The following is a 20,269-nucleotide window of genomic DNA, read 5'->3' as shown; positions in this document are numbered from 1 at the left end:
TGTGTGTGTGTCTGTAGGTGTAAGTATTAGCAGACTGTTCCCACTCAGTACACTTCACATTGCCCTACTTCACAAGATCTGCTGCTGTCATTCACCTTAGAAGTACCACTGGACACCTACTACCCATAATAAGCGGTGTAGCATGTGTGTAACACTATAGTATAAATAACTAGTTAGGTAGGAGTTTTAATCCTAATACTGACAACTGTGTGTGTAACAGTTGTGTGTGCAAGAGTGAGGGAGTTGTGTGTTTGTTTGTTTGCAGGTGAAACAGTTTTAGGCCATTCACACCCACAACACTTTCCACTGCCCCAATTTGTCAGTCCTGCTGATGTCCTTCCCCTTATCAACAACTTGGGCCAATTGTCAGCCCAGTAAGCTCTGTAGTATGTGTGATAACTGTGGAACACTATAGTACAAATAACTACATAGGCAGGGGTTCTACTCTCAGATCCGGCAAATGTGTGTGTGGGTATATAAGTGAGTCTGTATGTTTGTAGGAAGAAGTATTTTGATAAGTTTCCCACCCACTGCCCTACTTTATCAGTCCTGCTGATGTCATTTCCCATCAGCACCTTTAGCCAATTGTCGGCCCAGTAAGCTCTGTACACATGTGATAACTGTGTAACACTATAGTGCAAATAATTAGATTGGCAGGGGTTCTTCTCTCAGATCTGGAAAATGTGTGTGTGTGTGGGTGTATAAGAGTGTATGTTTGTAGGAAGAAGTATTTTGATACGTTTCTCTACCAAGGCACTACTTTATCAGTCATGCTGATGTCATTCCCCTTATAGATTCATAGGTTGTTACTAGGCTAATAGCACTGGAGCCTTTACAAGCCTAACCCATAGAAGTGCCTTGCCATTGTGCCACCCAACGTTAGTTCCCAGTGCTTCTATCAAGTAGAGCCACTGGAGTGATCCCTGGGGTGAACTTTCTATTACCCATCCACTCATCAAGATTTCTCTGGAACAGGGCCAGCTAGGTCCTCTGCTTGACATGTATGGGAAGTCTATTCCAGGGCATGTGCAGTTTCTGGGTAAGGAGCCTGTCCCTCCAGCATGTTATGTTGATTGTGGTAATGTGGTTGAGGTCTCTGCAGTGTGTGGTGCAGAGGGATTGAGATGTCTTTAGATGTAACATTTCTAAAAGAGCTGGGTCAGACATGGCTTTATAGGTTCATAGGTTCATAGGTGTGTACTAGGCTAATGGCCCTGGAGCCTTTGCAAGCCTAGCCCATAGGATTATCCTGGCATTGTGCCACCTGACTTTAGTTCCCAGTGCCTCTGTCAACTAAAGCCACTTGAGTGATCCCCAGGGTGAATTTTCTATTTCCCATCCACTCATCACGATTTCTCTTGAAGAGGGCCAGTGAAACGCTCTGCTTGACATGTATGGGAAGTCTATTCCATAGCATGGGCAGTCTCTGGGTTATGAATCTGTCTCTCCAGCTTGTTCTGTTGACTGTGGTAATGAGGTTGAGGTCTCTGGATTGTGTAGTGTGGAGAGAGTGGAATTTCTTTAGATGTAGCATTTCTAACAGAGCTGGGTCAGACGTGGCTTTATAAGTCAAGCAGAGATTGCCTCTAAGTAGGTGATATGAGACAGAGAATAGTTAGAGTTTTTTTGAATCTGTCCATATGGGATGTATTTAAGGCCTAAGATCCTCTTTGTGAGGTACTTTTGTGGCCTCTCCAGTTGTTGCAGGTGTCTAGTGAGGTACATGCCAAATGGGGCATTGTAGTCAATGATTGGCCTAATAAGGGAAGAGTAGAGAGAGGCAATGACTTCTTTCTTCCTGGATGCAAAACCCTTAGTAATGAGATGTGCCACATAGAAGGACTTTCTGACCACAGTGGCAATGTGGTGGTCAAAAGACAGGTTGCTGTCAACCTGTGTTCCCAGATCTCTTATGACGCCTTCTGTGTTCAGTGGACTACCATCAATGTGGTAATTCATGGGAACTGGGATTTTCCCAAAGGGGATGATGACACATATTTTGGCATTGAGCTTAAGGCCATAGTCCTGACACCAGTCGTTGGTCTCAGTGAGGCCTTTCTGTAGGATGTCAACATCACTTGGGGAGTTAATTTTGGCTCCCAGCTTGGAATCATCTGTGAACTTTGCTAGCCAGAGTCCATTTGTGTTGGCCTGGACTTCAGAGAAGTAGATACCAAACAGGAAACAACCCAGGACCGAACCCTGTGGGACTCCACTCGTGACTGGTTAGCAGTCTGACTTGGAGTCAGCTACTTTCACACTGTGGGTTCTATCTGTGGGCCAGTTTGCAACCCACCTAGTAATATAGGGGGGTTTGCCTAGCTTAGTAACTTTTTCTATGATTCCTGACTGGGGAATGGTATCAAAGGCCTTGGCCATATCAAGGCAGGCTGTATGAACCACCTTGCCTTCATGCACAGCTCTGGTGAATGCCTCAAAAAATCAACCAGGTTGAGCAAGCATGATCTATCCTTCACAAAACTAAACTGTGTAGGATCCAGAGTTTGGAGATTCCCTATATCCCTTGTTTATTAAGTCCATGATGATGTGTTCCATAGTTTTCCATATCAGACTTGTCAAGTTAATGGGGGATAGTTCCCAGGGTCTGTAGTCGCTCCTCCTTTGTAGAGAGGGATGACTGTAGCAGTGCGCCATTTGGTAGAGACAAAGCCTGAGGTGAAGCTGTGATTGAACAGGGCACACAGGTGAGGTGCCAGTTCACTCTGTAGTTCATGTAGAACACAGCCAGGGATATTTTTGAGTTCCATGGAAGGAGTATTCTTGGTATTAGCAGTGCTGTTTTAACCTGCACATTAGTAATACTGGGTGCCTGGCAATCTACTGGTATTGTGATCTGTCCTTTGGTGGGGAGAGGGATAAAGTTGGCACTGAATCTGCCTGCCAGTATATTGACAATATCTGTTGGCTTGGTATAGAAGTTGCCCTTCTGCAATACCTCCAAGCAAATCTGGGTATTGCTATGGAGATTCTTTACATAACTATAGAAGGCCTTGTGGTTGTCTTTACTATCTGCTGCAATTCTGTTTTCATAGCTAGCTTTAGAGGATTTGATGAGGGATCTCAACTTTTTGATAAATGAAAAAAAAAACAGAAAGGTGCCTGAAGTATACATGTTCACTCCTCAGCAGAAGAACCGTAAGGATAGGGTGAATGGGTCAGCCACCGTCGGCAGAAGGTACTAGGACAAATGAAGAAGAAGTGCAGTTCCTGCATACCTTTTTGTACCAACATTTTGAATGCCAGTACAGAAATGCACTTCTGTGCTTCATGTGTAGTAAACTGAAGAGATGAAGGAATGGACTACCACATTAGGGACCAGGACTAGGTGCTAAATGAGACAACTACTACTCTGATCTTCAGCTGTAAACAAGGGAAACAGTAGCTTTGTGTAGATGACCACCCACGTTGGCCACTTCTTGATTCGCATTGTAAGTAAACATAATAGTACAAAACAAAGTAGCACTAGTTCAGTCATTCAGAAATACATTGAGGTAGCTGTACAAAGGTGTTCACTACATATGACTGTGTGGGTTCTAGAGTTAGAAGATTACGTATATCTTTGTCAATCAGGTCGCTGATGATATGCTCCATAGCTGTACATATCAGACTTGTCAGGCTAATGGGTCAATAATTCCCAGGGTCTGTAGCTGCTACCCCTTTATGGAAAGGGATAACTGTAGCAGTCACCATTTGGGAGGGACAAAGCCTGAGATGAAGCTGTGACTGAACAGGGAACACATATGTGGTGCCAACTCTATTTGTAGTTCATGTAGAACACAGCCAGGGATATTTTTGGATCCCATGGAAGCTGTATTCTTGCCCATGGACAATGCAGGTTTAACCTGGGCTGCAGTAATGCTGGGTGTCTGACATTCTTCCGGCATTGTGATTGTTCCCTTTCACGGGAGAGGGGTAAAGCTTGCACTGAAAGTATTGGTAAGAATGTTGGAAATATCTGTTGGCTCAGTATAGGAAGTAGCATTGTGGAGTAACTCAGAGCACCTCTGGGTATTGCTGTGGAGGTTCCTGATATTACTATCAAAGGCTTTGTGATTGTTGTCAGTGTCTGCTGCAATTCTGCCATCATAACTGGCTTTAAATGATTTCATGAAGGATCTCAAGTTGTTGTTGAGGCTAATAAGGGAGTTTTTCAAGTCTTGGGACTCCACCTTTTTCTGCAACCGTTTTTCATTATGTTGTACAGTTTATTAATGGAAAGGGACCACCAGAATGGCTTCCAATGTTTGGAGGAGAGCATCTTTGTCCTGTTGGGTATGGCTAATTCCATGCATTTATGTACATGTTTGAACAGTGCATTCGTGCATAATTCTGCAGTTGTGCAGCTATTTCCATTGGCGTGGGTGGTGTGAAGTTAGCTACCTCTGTTTTTAGGAGTCCAGAGTTAACTTTGGAGAAGTTTTTCAAGGTGGTTTCCTTTGCAGGGGGATGTGGGCGAGATGTGGAGTTCCATGGTGATTACTTTATGGTTGGATCTGACTAGGTAGGGATTGACTACTTTTGTTGAGCAACGGTCAAATATATTAGTAATCAACACAGGTCAAGGATGTTGCTTTCTCTCTTGGGGGTCAGAATGAGCTGGTCCAGGCCATTGGAACTGATGAATTTTAGGAAGCGCTGGGCCAGTGTATTGATGCTTGTTTAAATTTCCCAGTTGATGGAGAGGTAGTTGAAATCTCCTAGTAACAGAGTGCTGGGTTGGACCATGATAGATTCAGGGTGTTGGGAAATTTGGCTTAAGAGTCTAAGGACATGGATGGGAACCTATAGCAGACTATGACATGGATTGTGCTATTATCCAATGTCAGTTGTACCTGAAGTATCGCAAATGCATTATGCTGAGCTACTAGTCTGGAGGTGTGCATATCCTTTATGAATACGGAGGCACCACCATCTTTGGAGGTTCTGTCCATGTTTTGGGGCTGACAGGTGTGGAATGAGTTATAGCCTGGTAGTGCAGGGGTGCTGTCTGCTGCTGTAAACCCGGACTCCATTACAGCACAAATGTCAATGTTCTCCATTTTGAGGAGTGCTTTGAGAGACTGCATCTTGAGATTTAGATGTCTAGTGTTGAGCAGCATGACCCTCAGATTGCATTTATTTATAGCTGTTACAGTGGTAATTTGATTTGGAACACCACCTAAAAAGGCACTATAGAGGTGGCAAGAGACTTAGCCAATACCTGGAAACCCAGGGGTGACAGATGCAGGCCATCTCTGGCAAGGCATCGAGGTATGTCAATCATGTCAGCCCAAGCAGGCAGATACTGGATTCCATGAGAATGACACCAGACACTTAAGCCAATTGTTGAAGTCAATCATTTGTTGTTTGTACTGTAGTATCATTCTGGGTGATGGTAGTATACTGCTCAGGGCTACTGTAACACCTGCCTTGCACACATAATCCGGGAACTCCACTGTGTCTCTTTTCATGTAGTCTAGGGAGGTGTGTCTCAGGTCATTCACACCCACATGGACAATGACAGAGTGATGCTTTTAGTTGTTGTGGAGTGACCTGACTGGGTGTGTTATGTGTTGGATTTTGGCATCTGATAGACAGCTGACTGTTACCTTCTCCATATTCAACTTAATGAGTGGGACATCTGTGTGCCTCACTATTGAGTCACCTATAATTACTGCATTGGGTAAGGTGATTAGCCTTAGGGGCTTAGGTTGAGTGGCACACTGTATAGGTGAGATATGTGTCCTGTGGTTTGCACTGTGTTGTGGTGGTCGAGTGGGTATATGTCTTGGTGATCTCTACTGTTTGGATAAATGTCTATTGAGTGCCTCTGTGAAGGTGGGTGGGTGCTTTTGTTTGTATGTCAGAGGTGTGATAGTGGGTGATCTGGAGGGCTATGTGTTTCATGTGGTGTGGTGCAGGTGTTGACTTTCTCCTCTTGACCAGCTAGGCCAGTCTTCACTGGAGAGTGCATATCTTCAAATTTGCTGATACAGGGATATCTCTCACAAGTCTGAGTGTTGGGAGTTTAGAGGAAAGGGTTGTCTGTGAGGCAGTTGCAACAGTGCCTCAGAATGCCCAAGTGCACCATGTTAATGGGTGAAAGCATAGAGAACTGCACTGTAATCATGCCAGGAGGGGTGGTAATAACTACTAAGTACTGGAGCTAATTCCATGAGGAACAACTACTGCTGATGGCTCTTGGGTGTGCTAGAATAACTGATTCAAAAACCTGTTGAAGTGCAAAGCTAGTAGAGTATTTGAAGTGCAAGAGGGAAAGACTTAGCAAGATCTAAGATAGGCAGGGGTTCTACTCTTAGACCTGGTATATGTGTGAGTGAGTGTGTATGTGTATAGGAGGAAGTATTTTTATATGTTTCACACCCACTGCCCTACTTTATCAGTCCTGCTGATGTCATTCTGCTTATCAGCACATTTGGCCAGCTGTTAGCTCAGGAAGCTCAGTAGCATGTGTGATAACTGTGTAAAACTGTAGTACAAACAACTAGATAGGCAGGGGTTCTAATCTTAATACTGGAAAGTAAGTGTGTGTGTATGTAAGTGTGTATGTTTGTAGGAAGAAGTATTTTGATATGTTTCCCATCCACTGCCCTACTTTATCAGTCCTGCTGATGTCATTCCCCTTATCAGCACCTTTAGCTAGCTCCTAGCCCAGTATGCTCTGTAGCGTGTGCGATAACTGCATGACACTATAGTGCAAATAACTAGATAGGCAGTGTGTGTGTGTGTGTGTGTGTGTGTGTGTGTGTGTGTGTGTGTGTGTGTGTGTGAGAGTGTGTGTGTGTGTGTGTGTGTGTGTGTGTGTGTGCACCTAGGCCTGTTGATGTCATTCCTTGGGACAAGGAGAAATCATGTAACCTCCATGTTGCACATGATAAGTGCGTATCACTAGAGTAGAATAACTAGATAGGTAGAGGTTCTAATCTCAATACTGGCAACTGTTTGTGTGTGTTTGGGTGAGAATCATATACTGGATGGGTTATACCATTTTGAGTGTGTAGCACCCTGTACACTTCCCCTCACCATAATTTACTAGGCCTGCTAATGTCATTCACCTTAGAAGTACCTTGGGAGTAGGTGAAATCTTATAAGCTCTGTGGCTCATCTGATAATTGTGTAACACTATATTAGTAATAACTAGATTGGTAGGGGTTCTAATCTCAATACTGTCAACTGTGTTCGTGTTTGGGTAAGGATCATATCTTGTGTGGCTTATATCATTTTTATTTGTGCACCATCCACTCCTGTTTACCACATCCAGATGGCATTGCTTTATATGGCATGGTAACATCTGCCTTATATACAGCATGTTAAAGTATTGTACAGGCCATAACAGTCCTCTGTACAGATGTCTATGGAATATCCAGTTATTTGCAACCTATATTTGGTCTTTGTCCTTTAACAATGCCCATGTATGTGATAATGTTGCCAAATAGGCCACAGTGAGTGACACACCTGCCAGCATCAGGTATCATGCCTGACTGAAACATCATGCTGATACAAAGTCTGCTATCCTATCACTTGTCCAGGTTTGTAGGAGCAATGCATGACTCTATATGCTATTTCTGGTGAGTTATCTCACCATCCATGAAGGCATTCACAGCATTTCATGTTGTAAAAGATAGTGGGTTATGCCCCATGCATATAATCTATGAGGGGCATGTCATGTGTATGCACTACTACATTACATCAAAATGGATATGTAGGTTTACTAATCTGTCTATTGCCAACTGTGTTTGTGTTACTGTATGCACATTCCATGTGTCAGTCCTTACTGTGTGTATGCAAAGGATATACTATTTTGTCTCCCTGTTCCACCCTGTGAACTCAGGAATACATACTACAAACCTGTCATACACAGTATCATGCATGTCCTTACCAACTGCATCAGTGTTGAGTGTATGGGGAAGAAATGGCAGGGCCAACAGGTTTTGACAGGTGAATCTGTTGCAGTTAATGTAATGGCTATGATTGTGAGGGACCTGCTGAAAGTACTGCAGTAACCTGTTCTGTATGTATGAGCCTGTGGTACTACACAAATCTGAGGTGACATGTCTGAAGGCTATCTGCCTGTGACAAGCAGTATGTATGCAAGTCCCTCACACACTGTTGCATGCAGACACACCTGGTACATGTACATATAAAGCTGTACCTTGCCTATAACACTGTTGGTGTATTCCCACTCTGCCATACTCCCTCTTGGTAATGTCTGCAGGACCACAGCCTGCAGACACACAGACATCTGAAACACAAACAGAATACAGTATGTCAGACTACATTCAGTCAGTGGTACTAACAGCAATAATGCATCCTGGCTAATAAGGTACATACACCTGTATGTGTATACATAACAAATAAAAGCAGACAGCACCTTACATAGTATTACATAGCTACACTGTACTATATTCACCCTGTTCATCAGATAGCATGTCCCTACATCAATGGTATGGATGACAGGGATGTGGCACAAGTATCATCATATGCACAGGGTGTGGTGTGGGTTTGCCAGAGGCCTAGGCTTTGTCATACAGTTGACATCATGCGTGTGTGTTTGGAGGGGTATCCAATAGATGGGCTGTGCAGAGGTGCTGTGCATGTCCTGTCTGTGATACAGTTGTGTGTGTGTGTGTGTGTGTGTGTGTGTGTGTGTGTGTGTGTGTGTGTGTGTGTGTGTGTGTGTGTGTGTGTATGTATGCACATAGTGATGCCATGTGGCTGTATTACACAGGTGTATGTTAGACAGCTGGGGACAGTACATGGCAGGGTGTTCAGTTCACCATCTCCAGCCACAGACATGGGAACTGGTCCTGCCAGGGGTCTCACTGAGGCCACCAGGCCCAAGGTCAGATGCAGTACTGCTTTCTGATGGTGACTGCTGTCTTCTGGATCTGTGTCCCTGATGGGCCCAGACAGGACCATGTGCCCATGGCCTGCACCAGTGTGATGTGGACAGCAACCCCCCTTTGGTAGAGCTGGTGTCACTGCCACTATGGGAGTGTGCAGGTGCATGTTCCTGTAGACTCTCAGCTGTTGTTGGTGCTGACCTACATGCATGTGGCTGATGCCTATCTTCCACCACATGTTCTAGCACAGACATGCCATGGTCGAAGATTGCCATTGTCTCACACCACCGTCTATTCATGACCTCAGCATTTTGGCATGTGGCCTCAACATATGTCACCACGTAAAACAGGAATAGTTGCATCCACCATCCTGTGTATTTGTCTGGTGTTGCATTCACTATATACCTGTGCATCCATGAGAGCCCAAAACATGCATCTGTTGGCACCTGCTGTGGCACTTATGACAATGGCTTGATGAGCAGCAGTCCTCCTGCGAGTGCCCTTGTCCATCCGCCTGTGTGGAACCTTGCCTCCACTCTGGCTATGACCATGGTGTACACTCACACCTGCAATAATCACCACAATAGCTTGTTCCATGCCACCATCTGCCAACTGTTGCATCTATGTTAGAACATCGAAGTTTCAAAACTTTGAATGTTCTAATATCGAACCCTATTCAGTGAAACCTGAAAATATCAAAGCAACAGAAGACCAAATTTTTTCCTAGGGAAATAATTTGGTTGTCCATTTCTGTTCATTCGGTATTTTCAGCACTGTGGTGGAAAGTTACGGGTCGGGTTCAAGTGTGCGATTGAGTGTGGGTTAGAGTAGTTAGGGTTAGGGTGCAGGTTAGGCATGTGTGCGATTGTGTGGATGGGAGGGTTAGGGTGGGTTAGGTGAGTTAGGGTTAGGGCGTGGGTCAGGTAAGTGTGCGATTGTGTGAACATGATGGTTAGGGTGGGGTAGGTGAATTAGGGTTAGGGCGCGGGTGAGTGTGCAATAGTGACAGACCGTAGGGTTACAGTTTGGGTTAAGGTAAGTGGATAGTTAGTGGTGTGTGTATAGTTTAGTGTAGGGTTAGGTGTAAGATTTTAGGTGTATGTGTGTGGATTGCTGTTTGTTTGGTGTGTTTGTATTGTGTGTATGTGTTTTGGAACAGCAAATGTTTTCCCTAGGAAAAAAAATCCCTGTTCTATATATTCAATGTTTTCAGTTTTCACTGAATAGGGTTCGATATCAGAACATTCAAAGTTCTGAAACTTCGATGTTCTAATATATTCCCCCAAATGTCCATCATCTGTGGCCACTGGTGACGGGGTATGTGTGGGCATTGTCTCTGTTTGCTGGGAAGGTGTGGACAACAGTGGGATGCCCTACAATGGCACAGATTCAGCCGCTGATAACCTCACCTGTACCTTACAATTTCTATCATCATTGTCAGAGTCTGCAGAGACACTGACATCAGTTTCCAAGTGGGAGGGACCCCAAAATACATCGCCACCTGTGAGAGGAAGACAACATATGTAAATTAATACCTGCACTTTAAGGTTGGCTGGTACACACACAAACACACACACACGCACACAAATATGTATACACACACACACACACACACACACACACACACACACACACACACACACACACACACACTTACAGGTGAGGTAGCACAAATCTGTTACACAGACCTCACATTACCAAAATGGTGACATGCATAACACGCAGCCCTCAACATCATGCATTGCAGCCAGTTTTACTCCATGTAGCTAACAATATAGAGCTCTGGGATATGTACGTAGTGTTAGTAGGTGATGGCTCTTCCCCAGCACAGACTGTATAGCACATTGGCAACTACTACATAACATACCTCACAACTGTACAGATCCTTAAGAATGTGTAGGTGTCTGGCTCAAATGTTTGCTCTGTTTCTCATAACCCCTGTGTTTGTCTGATACATAACTGGGATGATCTGAGGAGTGACATTACTAATTAATGACATACATTTGAGTTTTAGCCCTCCAAACCCACAGTAAATGTATAGTCACACAAATCCTGTTACACCACCAACTTTCTAAGCTTACAGTGGATATAATAAGTGTGCACACCCCTGTTAACATGCCATGTTCTTGTAATATATAAAATGAGACCACAATAATGCATTCAAAAATATTACCACCTTTCATGTGACATATCCAATCGATAAACTAACAAATGTGTTACATGTAAAATATAATGAATGAAATATGTACAATATGCTAGTTGCATAAGTGTGCACACCCTTAAAATGATACTTAGTTGAAACACCTTGTAAGTGACTTACAGCATTCACTCTACTTGTGAAGGTGTCTATCAGCATGGCACATCTTGACATAGTATTATTTGGCCACTCTTCCTTGCAAGGGTCCCCCAACTCTGTCTGATTGCAAGGGCAGCTCATGTGCACAGCCCTCGTCAGGTCACACTGGGGTTTTTCTATCGGGTTTAGGTCTAGGCTCTGATTGGGCCAATCCATAACTATGAGTGTGTTCAGGTGGAGCCATTCTTAGGTAGCTTTGGATGTATGCTTTGGGTCTTTGTCATGTTGAAGGCTGACACCCCACGCCATCCTCAGTGTTCTTGCATACACCCGATGGATTTGGGCCAGATGTGAGTGTTACTTGGAATTGTTCAAAATTCCCACCACCATGACTACAGGCCCAGTTCTGCCTTTGGAACAGTATCCCCACAGCAGGCCAATGTCACCAGCATGATTCACCATGAGGAAGGTGGTCTTCAGTTGAAGAGAGGTGTTGCTTGTGCACCACACGTAAATTTTAGTATTGTGGCTGTGAGGTTGATCCCTAGTCTCATTACACCATAACACATTTTCACACATGCCCTTGGGACACTATATGTGTTGTATTGCAAATTGTATCCACCCATGGATGTTTTTTGGTGTGGAGAAATGCTTCCATCTTCTGACCCTACACCATAGGCCAGACTTAGGCAGAATATGGGCGATTTTTCTCACATGTAGTACACAACACCAGTACTTGCAAGAGATTCCTGCAACTCCCTCAGTGTTGCTTTATGTCTCCTGGCAGCCTTGCTGACCAGGTTTTGACATGTCTTTTCATCAGTTTTGTAGGGATATCAGGTTCTTATCACCAACACTGTTGTCCCATATTCAATCCACCTTTTGATGACTGTCTCCACTGTGTTCCATATTGTATACAATGCTGTGGTAATGTTGTTGTATCCTACACCTGACTAATACCCTTCAAATATGAGATCCCTTTGCTGCTTTGTAAGCTGTCTGCAAACCATGGCTATTGCTGTTGCAGGCAACTGAGCAAATGTCATGAATATCCTACTTGGACAGCAGACTATTATTTGCTGTTACTCAGAGTGCCTTTACTTGATAGCAGGTGTCTACCTAAGCAGACTGAATGCTGTCAGTAAATCACAAGTTGCTGCAATAAAATAGTATTTGAAGGGTGTGCACACATATGCATCCAGCTTATTGTAAGGTTTGTATATACATATATGGTTCCCAACAGATTGGTTGGTTTTACAAGTGAATTGTTCATGTTATAGGTCACATTAAAGGTTGGAAAAGGTGTGGACTGACATAGCGTTGTGTCAGTTTGCATATATCACAAACAAGTGGCATCTTGACAGGGATGTGTACACTGCTTATATCCACTGTATAAGAGTAATATTTCACACATGTCCCTACCTTAGGCCATTTGTTCCCCCATTTTTTTGGTCTCTGTCCAGACGTCTTGCACTGACAGGTTGTAAGGTATGCTACAGGAAAGTTACATTCTCTTCAGATAGGCCCCTGTGGTGAGCACTGTGATGCAATACAGTTAACCCCACTACAAGTGAACATGCATATACAGCAAAATGGCTATGAGTGACAGTTGTGTGCATGGTAAATTGCATGCCCTTCACATGCCTGGGGTATTGGCAAACCACAACAGAACAATTCCATACTCACCAGCTTCAGGCTGCTGTCCCACATGCAGACTAGAGGGACGTAGGTAGTTGTGGGAGCGATGTTGTCAGCAGATTCACATGTGGCATTGGTATAGGATGGATGCAGCATGTCTGCACATTTACTGTACAACCTCCAGTACTACACGATTTGCTGTCCTTCCCCATAGATGTGCACGTCTGTGCATTAGAAACCCCCATCCACAACTGCAATGTGATATGACACATGCATATACTCTACAAATACAAGTATGTCTACTACAATAGTCTAGTAAGCTCCACTGGGGTCTTACCTGCATGCTCCTGGTCCATTGTCTGGGTGCCACCCACCTCCAGCATGTGGGGGTCTGTACCCTGATGTTGTTCTGGGATGGGTGCCCCAAGGTTGGCGAGGAGCTCCTTGTTGGGTGTCCGTGGGACCTGCATGGCTGAGCCCCCTCCTGTGGCTGTGCAGTCCCTGGCCAATGTAGGAGCCCTTTGCCAGGCATGGCGTATAGGGTTGGTTGTACGATGCCGGACCTGCTTGTACGTACATGAGTGCAGGCTGACATTGTTTACCCTGTGGACAAGGTCATCCCACAAGGCGTTCCTCTACTGCAGATGTCGCTGGCTCTGGCCAAACATTATGACATGGTTCTGTAGTATGGCTTCTAGGATTATATTTGTCTCAGCCGCTGAGAAAGTTGACATTCACTGACGCAACATTGCACCTAGAAGACAGGGAAACACATCACAGGACCTTATACATTTGGAAACAGTATGTACAGAACCTGCTCATCTACATTAAATACCAGTAGCCACCACTCACAACCATGCCATACCCCTGTAATCTATCCGCACAATATCAGCTTGCATTGCATTCCTGGTCCTGATGTGTCATAATCCCCCAATTAGGGCTAGTTAATTGCATAATCCTCAATTCTTCATTCATGTCTATGTAGAGGGATGGCAGTGTCCATCTGCCATGCAGATGGGGAGTGGATGGTGCTGAGGCTTGGTGTGACTACAGTGTGTAATGGAGCTGGGAGCACATGCCTGAGTTCATGCAGGATGTGGATAGGGATGTTATCAGGTCCCATGGGTACTTACATTTGTTGCCTTACAGTAGTTAATATGTACTTGCTCACTTGTGATTATGGGAGGGGTGTGGGTGCTGTCCATATCCACCTCTAGTGATGCTAAGCCAGGGCGGGGTGATGTTTCCCCTAAACCTATCTGCAGCAGGTTGGCTATAGCTATGTTGTGTGTGTATGTGGTCTGATTGACCACCATTACAGGGTAGGTTGCTTTGTTGCCTCTGAGATTGCAGACATATGTGAAGATGGCCTTGTGATTGGCCTTGGAGGATGTGTCCAATTTGTACTCATAGTTAGCCTTACAGTAATCTACCTGTGACCTTATATGCTTGTTCAGACAAAGGCTGACTTGATGTCAAGTTGGTGCCTGCTCCTACTTTGCCCTATACAGCCAATATATGGACCAAGTATGTGGTTTGTGTATTGCTGCTGTCCAGCAAAGGGGATTACTCTACTTTGGTGGAGGCAAGTTTTACAAGTAAGGTATTGCTGAGTCCATAGAACTATGTAGGTGTTCATATAGCTGTCTGTAGTAGGCATGGGCACAAAGTCATAACACAGCTGGACACCTCTCCAATCTCAAACAGATAATCATGCTTATTGTAGTACCCATGGCTGTGTCAGGACAATGCAACAACCATTAGCTGTAAAAATGTCACTCTGTTGGATGCACAGTAACTAAGATTACACACGTGTACAACATGTACTGCTTACTTAACTGACATTTTGCATCCCATGTTTGTAGTTATGTGGTGACCAGATACACCTACTCATACTGACTTGTACACAGGTAGTACCCGATATACATTTGTGTTCTATGTCAGTATGGCACACTGTATTCACACTCTTGCTTCCCAGTCATCCCTCTCAACCCATTACAGCAGGACATCTGTAGGACACCACACATATATGGGGGGCAATGGGACAAAATTAGTGACACTGTCTTAATATTGCTGTAACATACGTTAGTCATTCTCTAGCACATTAGCTTTTGCATTGACAGACACACCCTGGAGGATGTCCAACACTCATATGGCAGGAATTGAGGAGAAAGGCTAGGAGTGTGGTAGTGTGGGTAAAAAGTTATAAAGCTGGCAGTATGACTGGTATAGGGACAGAGATAGCTGATATAATGGCCAAAGGAAGGTTGATATATTGTGTGTGCAAGAGACCAGGTGGAAGGGGAGTATGGCTAGGTGTATTGCAGGCAGGTCAAAATTGTGCTATCATGGTGCAGATGGGAGGAGAAAGGGGATAGGGGTTATCCTGAAGGAACAGTATACCAAGAGTGTAAATATCTGTCTGATAGTGTGATGCTTATGAAGCTGGAAATTGATGGTGTAATGATGAATGTTGTTAGTGCATATGCTACTCAAGGTGGTTGTGCAATGGATGAGAAAGAGAAATGTGAAGTCAGTTGAATGACATGGTGATGACTGTGCCCAAGGGTGAGAGAGTGGTGATTGCAGCAGATGTCAATGGGCATGTTGGTGAAGGGAACAGAGGGAATAAGGAAGTGATGGGTATGTATGGTGTTAAGCAAAGGAATGCAGATGGTGAGATGCTAGTGGATTTTGCCAGTAGGTTGGGCATGGCTGTTATGAATATATACTATAACAAGAGGGAGGAGCAAAGGGTGACATACAAGAGTGGAGGAAGATGCACACAGGTGGAATATATCTGATGTAGGTGGGCCAGTTTGAAAGAGATTGGAGACTGTAAAGTGATGACAGGGGAAAGTGTAGTTAGGCAGCATCGAATGTTGGTCTGTAAGATGACGTTGGTGATCAAGAAGAAGAGGAGTGTGAGGGCAACACCAAGGATCAAATGGTGGGAACTGAAAAAGGGTGATTGAGAGAGGGAGTTCAGGGAAGAGTTAAGACAGGTACTGGGTAGCAGTGAAGATTTACCAAATATCTGGGTAAGTACAGCAGAGCTAGTAAGAAAGATGGCTAGAAAGGTGCTCGGTGTGACATGTGGCTGGAGGAAAGAGTACAAAGACATCTGGTGGTGGACTGAGGAAGTACAGGACGGTATACAGAGAAAGAGGTTGCGGAAGAAGGGGTGGAATTGTCAGAGAGATGAGGAAAGTAGACAGGAGTATAAGGAGATGAGGTGCGTGGCAAAGAGACAGGTGGCAAAGGCTAAGGATGAGGCATATGAAGAGTTGTATGACAGGTTGGACACTAAGGAGGGATGAAATGACTTGTACTGATTGGCTAGACAGAGAGGCAGAGCTAGGAAAGATGTGCAGCAGACAAGGGTGATAAAGGATAATGAGAGAAACATCCTCACAAGTGAGGAGTATGTGTTGAGCAGATGGACAGAGTACTTTGAGAGGCTGATGAATGAAGAGAATGAGAGAGAGAAGGTTGGCTGATGTGGGTATGGTGAATAAGGAAGTGTAATGGCTTACCAAGGATAAAGTAAGGATATCTATGAAGAGGATGAATACTGGAAAGCCTGTTGGTCCACATGACATACCTGTGGAAGCATGGAGGTGTTTAGGGAAAATGGCAGCAGTGTTTTTAACCAGATTGTTTAATGATATCTTGGAAGTGAGAGGTTGCATGAGGAGCTGAGAGAAAGTGTTTGAGTACCGTTTTTTTAAGAATAAGGTTGATGTGCAGAGCTGTAGTAACTACAGAGGGATTACATTGATCAGTCAATGCATGAAGTGATTGGAAAGAATAGTGAAAGCTAGGTTAAGCAGGGAGGTGATGAGTAGTGGTCAGCAGTATGGTTTCATGCCAGGAACGATCACTACAGATGTGATGTTTGCTCTGAGAGTGTTGATGAAGAATTACAGAGGTAATGAGTTGCTTTGTGTCTTTCTGGACTTAGAGAAACCATATGACAGGGTGTCTAGAGAGGAGTTGTGGTATTGTATGAGTAAGTCATGAGTGGCAGAGATACATGTAAGAGTGGTACAGGATATGTACAAGGGTGGTGTTACAGTGCTGAGGTCTGCAGTGGGAGTGATGGATGCTTTCAAGGTGGAGGTGGGATGACATCAGGGATCAGCTGTGAGCCCTTCCTTATTTGCAATGGTGATGGACAGGTTGACAGACAAGATCATACAGGAGTCCCTGTTGACTATGATGTTTGCAGATGACATAGTTCATAGGTTCATAGGTTAGTATTAGGCTATTGGCCCTAAGGCCTATAGAAGCATAGCCATAACAATTCCCTGGCTATTTCTTCCCACAATATTTACTTCCCTGGACCCGTGTCTAGCAGGGTGACTGATGTGAATTTCCTATCTCCCATCCAATCATCAAGGTTCCTTTTGAAGAGGGCCAAAGAGGGACTCTGATTGACATGTATGGGCAGTCTATTCCAGAGTCTGGGGAGTCTCTGGGTCAGGAACCTATCCCTCCAGCATGTTTTGTTCATTGTGATGACAAGGTTTAGATCCCTAGAGTGTGTGGCTCTGAGGGATTGGAATTTCTTTAAGTATAGTATGTCCAACAACTCTGGGTTTGACATGCCTTGTATGTTAAGCAGAGACTGCCTCTGAGTAGAGGATATGTGACAAAGTATAGCAGGAGTTTTTTTAGATGGTTGGCATAGGGCATCTGCTTTAGGCCTGTGATTCTTTTAGTGAGGTATTTCTGTGGCCTTTCCAGTTGTTGCAGATGTCTTGAGAGGTACATGCCAAATGGGGCATTGTATTCTATAATGGGTCTAATGAGGGATGAGTACAGTGGGACAATGACCTCCTTTTTTCTGGATGAAAAGCCCTTAGTGATGAAGTGTGCCACATAGAAGGATTTTCTGACTGTTGTGGCGATGTGGTTATTGAAGGTGATACCACTGTCCACCTGTGTTCCTAAGCCTCTTATCACACTTTCGGTGTTTAGTGTACTGCCACCTATGTTGTAATTCATTGGTACATATTTTTTCCCAAAGGGGATAACAGTACATTTCTTTGCATTAAGCTTGAGCTCATGGCTCTGGCACCAAGCATCTGTTTCTGTAAGTCCCTTTTCCAGAATATCCACATCATTTGGGGATTCAGTAATGGCTCCCAGTTTGCAGTCATCTGCAAACTTTGTTAGCCAGAGTCCCTTAGTGTTGGCCTGTACTTCAGAGAAGTAGATGCCAAACAAGAGCAGTCCCAGGACTGAACCCTGAAGTACTCCACTTGTCACTTGTCTGGAGCTGGATTTGGAGTAGGCTACTTTTACAGTGTGGGTTCTGTCAGTAAGCCAGTTGGCAACCCATTGAGTGATGTAGGGATTAATGCCCAGCTTAGTAAGTTTATCTATGATTCCAGAGTGGGGGATGGTGTTGAAGGCCTTGGTGAAGTCTACATAGGTTGTGTGGACTGCCTTATCCTCATCCACAGCTCTGGAGACTGATTCAAAGAAGTCAATCAGGTTCAGGAGACAAGATCAGCCCTTCATAAACCCAAACAGAGTGGGGCCAGTATTTGAAGGTTGCCAATGTCTTTGTTTACAAGTTCCATGATAATACATACCATGGCCTTGCAGATCAGGCTTGTCAGACTGATGGGGAGGTAGTTCCCAGGATCCAAGTTGGATCCTCCCTTGTGGAGTTGGATAACTGTAGCTGTGCGCACTTCAGGTGAGGTGCCAGTTAATTTTGTAGTTCATGTAGTACACAGCCCAGGATGTCGTCTGGTCTCATGGATGCTGTATTCTTAGCTTTGGAGAGTGGCGTTTTTACCTGTGTGGCTGTTATTACCAGGATTTGGCAATCTTTTGGTACTGAGATGGACCCCTTAGGGGGTGAGGGGGGGTGATGTTGGCACTGAATCGATTTGCAAGGATATTGGCAATATCTGTAATCTGTATTGAGAGTAGGGAACAGATTGAGGAGACCCTGGAGAGGTGGAGATATGCTCTAGAGAAGAGATAATGAAGGTCAGCAGGACTAAGACAGAATATCTGCTTTTGAATGAGAGGGTGGATAGCGGAATGTTCATGATATGGGAGTAGAGTTAGCAAAGGATGATGAGTTTAAATGATTGTGATCAACATTTCAGAGTAATGACACCTGTGGAGGACAGGTGAAGAAGAGAGTACAGGCAGGATGGTGAGGGTGGAGAAGTGTGTGAGGAGTGATTTGTGACAGATGAGTACCAGTAAAAGTGAAAAGGAAGGTCTACAAGATGGTAGTGAGACCACCTATGTTACATGGGTTGGAGACAGTGGCACTGACAAAAAGGCAGGAGTCAGAGCTGGACGTGGCAGAGTTACAGATGCTAGGATTTGCACTGGGTGTGACAGGGTGTGATGAGGGTGGACAGGATTAGCGATGTGTATATGAGAGGGTCAGCCCATTTTGGATGGTTTTGAGACAAAGCCAGAGAGGTAAGATTACATTGGTTTGGACATGTACTGAGGAAGGATGCTGAGTATATTGGGAAAAGGATGGTAAGGATGAAGCTGCCAGGTAAGAGGACAAGAGGACGGCCTCAGATATGGTTTCCAGATGTGATGAGAGAGGACATGCAGGTGGTTAGTGTGACAGTGCAAGATGCAGGGGACATGCAGAAATGGCAACAGATGATCCACTGTGGCGACCGGAACAGCCAAAAGAAAAAGAAGGAGATGTAATGTCAGTCTTCACAGATTTGCTAATTATTTGTCAGACATAACACAACTCTGAGTAAATGACTACAAATATGAGGCACACATATGGTCAGTGTGCATAACACTGGACAGTTTAATGGTATGAGTTTAGTCTATCACATGCAGTTCAAGACACACATCTGTAACAGTACTTTACTATGCAAATACCATATATAGGTCTCTCACATTTCTGAGACAAACAAGTATATCATAGTTATATTCACAAGTAAGATATGGATATGTACGACATCAAAGTAGCTGGCCTAGCATTGTCACAGTCAGTATTGTTCAACACACACTTCAGCAGTAGTCATATGGGAGACATCCTTTTTTGGGGTGACTCAGGAGCCTGACCTGTAATCTATATCACTGCAGACAAACACAGATGCTATAGTCATAGGTTCTGTTCAGTAATATAGCAGTACAGCAAGTCTTGTTGAGACATATATGTTAAACTTCCTATTTCCCTTTCTTACATACCCTCTACTGCAGTCCATTACATGCTTACTTGTTTGACATACCTGCTTTTTTTTTCAAGTGTAGGTGGTTATATCCAGCTTTTTTTTCTTTTCATTCTCTCTCGCTCTCTCTCTCTCTCTCTCAAGGATGTAGGGTGTACATCTGTTTTGCATAGGCAGCAGCTTGCCTTTTGTAGGTAATGCTCATGAGCAGCTGATGACCTGTGCACCAACTGGTGTCTCCTACTTGCTTACTGCATGCAGAACAGCTGTGTTGTTATTCATATAGCCAA

Source organism: Protopterus annectens, chromosome 5.part1, assembly GCF_019279795.1.
Source record: "Protopterus annectens isolate FY-2018-M chromosome 5.part1, PAN1.0, whole genome shotgun sequence".
NCBI lineage: Eukaryota > Metazoa > Chordata > Ceratodontiformes > Protopteridae > Protopterus > Protopterus annectens.
The sequence above is the reverse complement of the archived record's forward strand: the minus strand, read 5'-3'. Positions refer to the sequence as shown.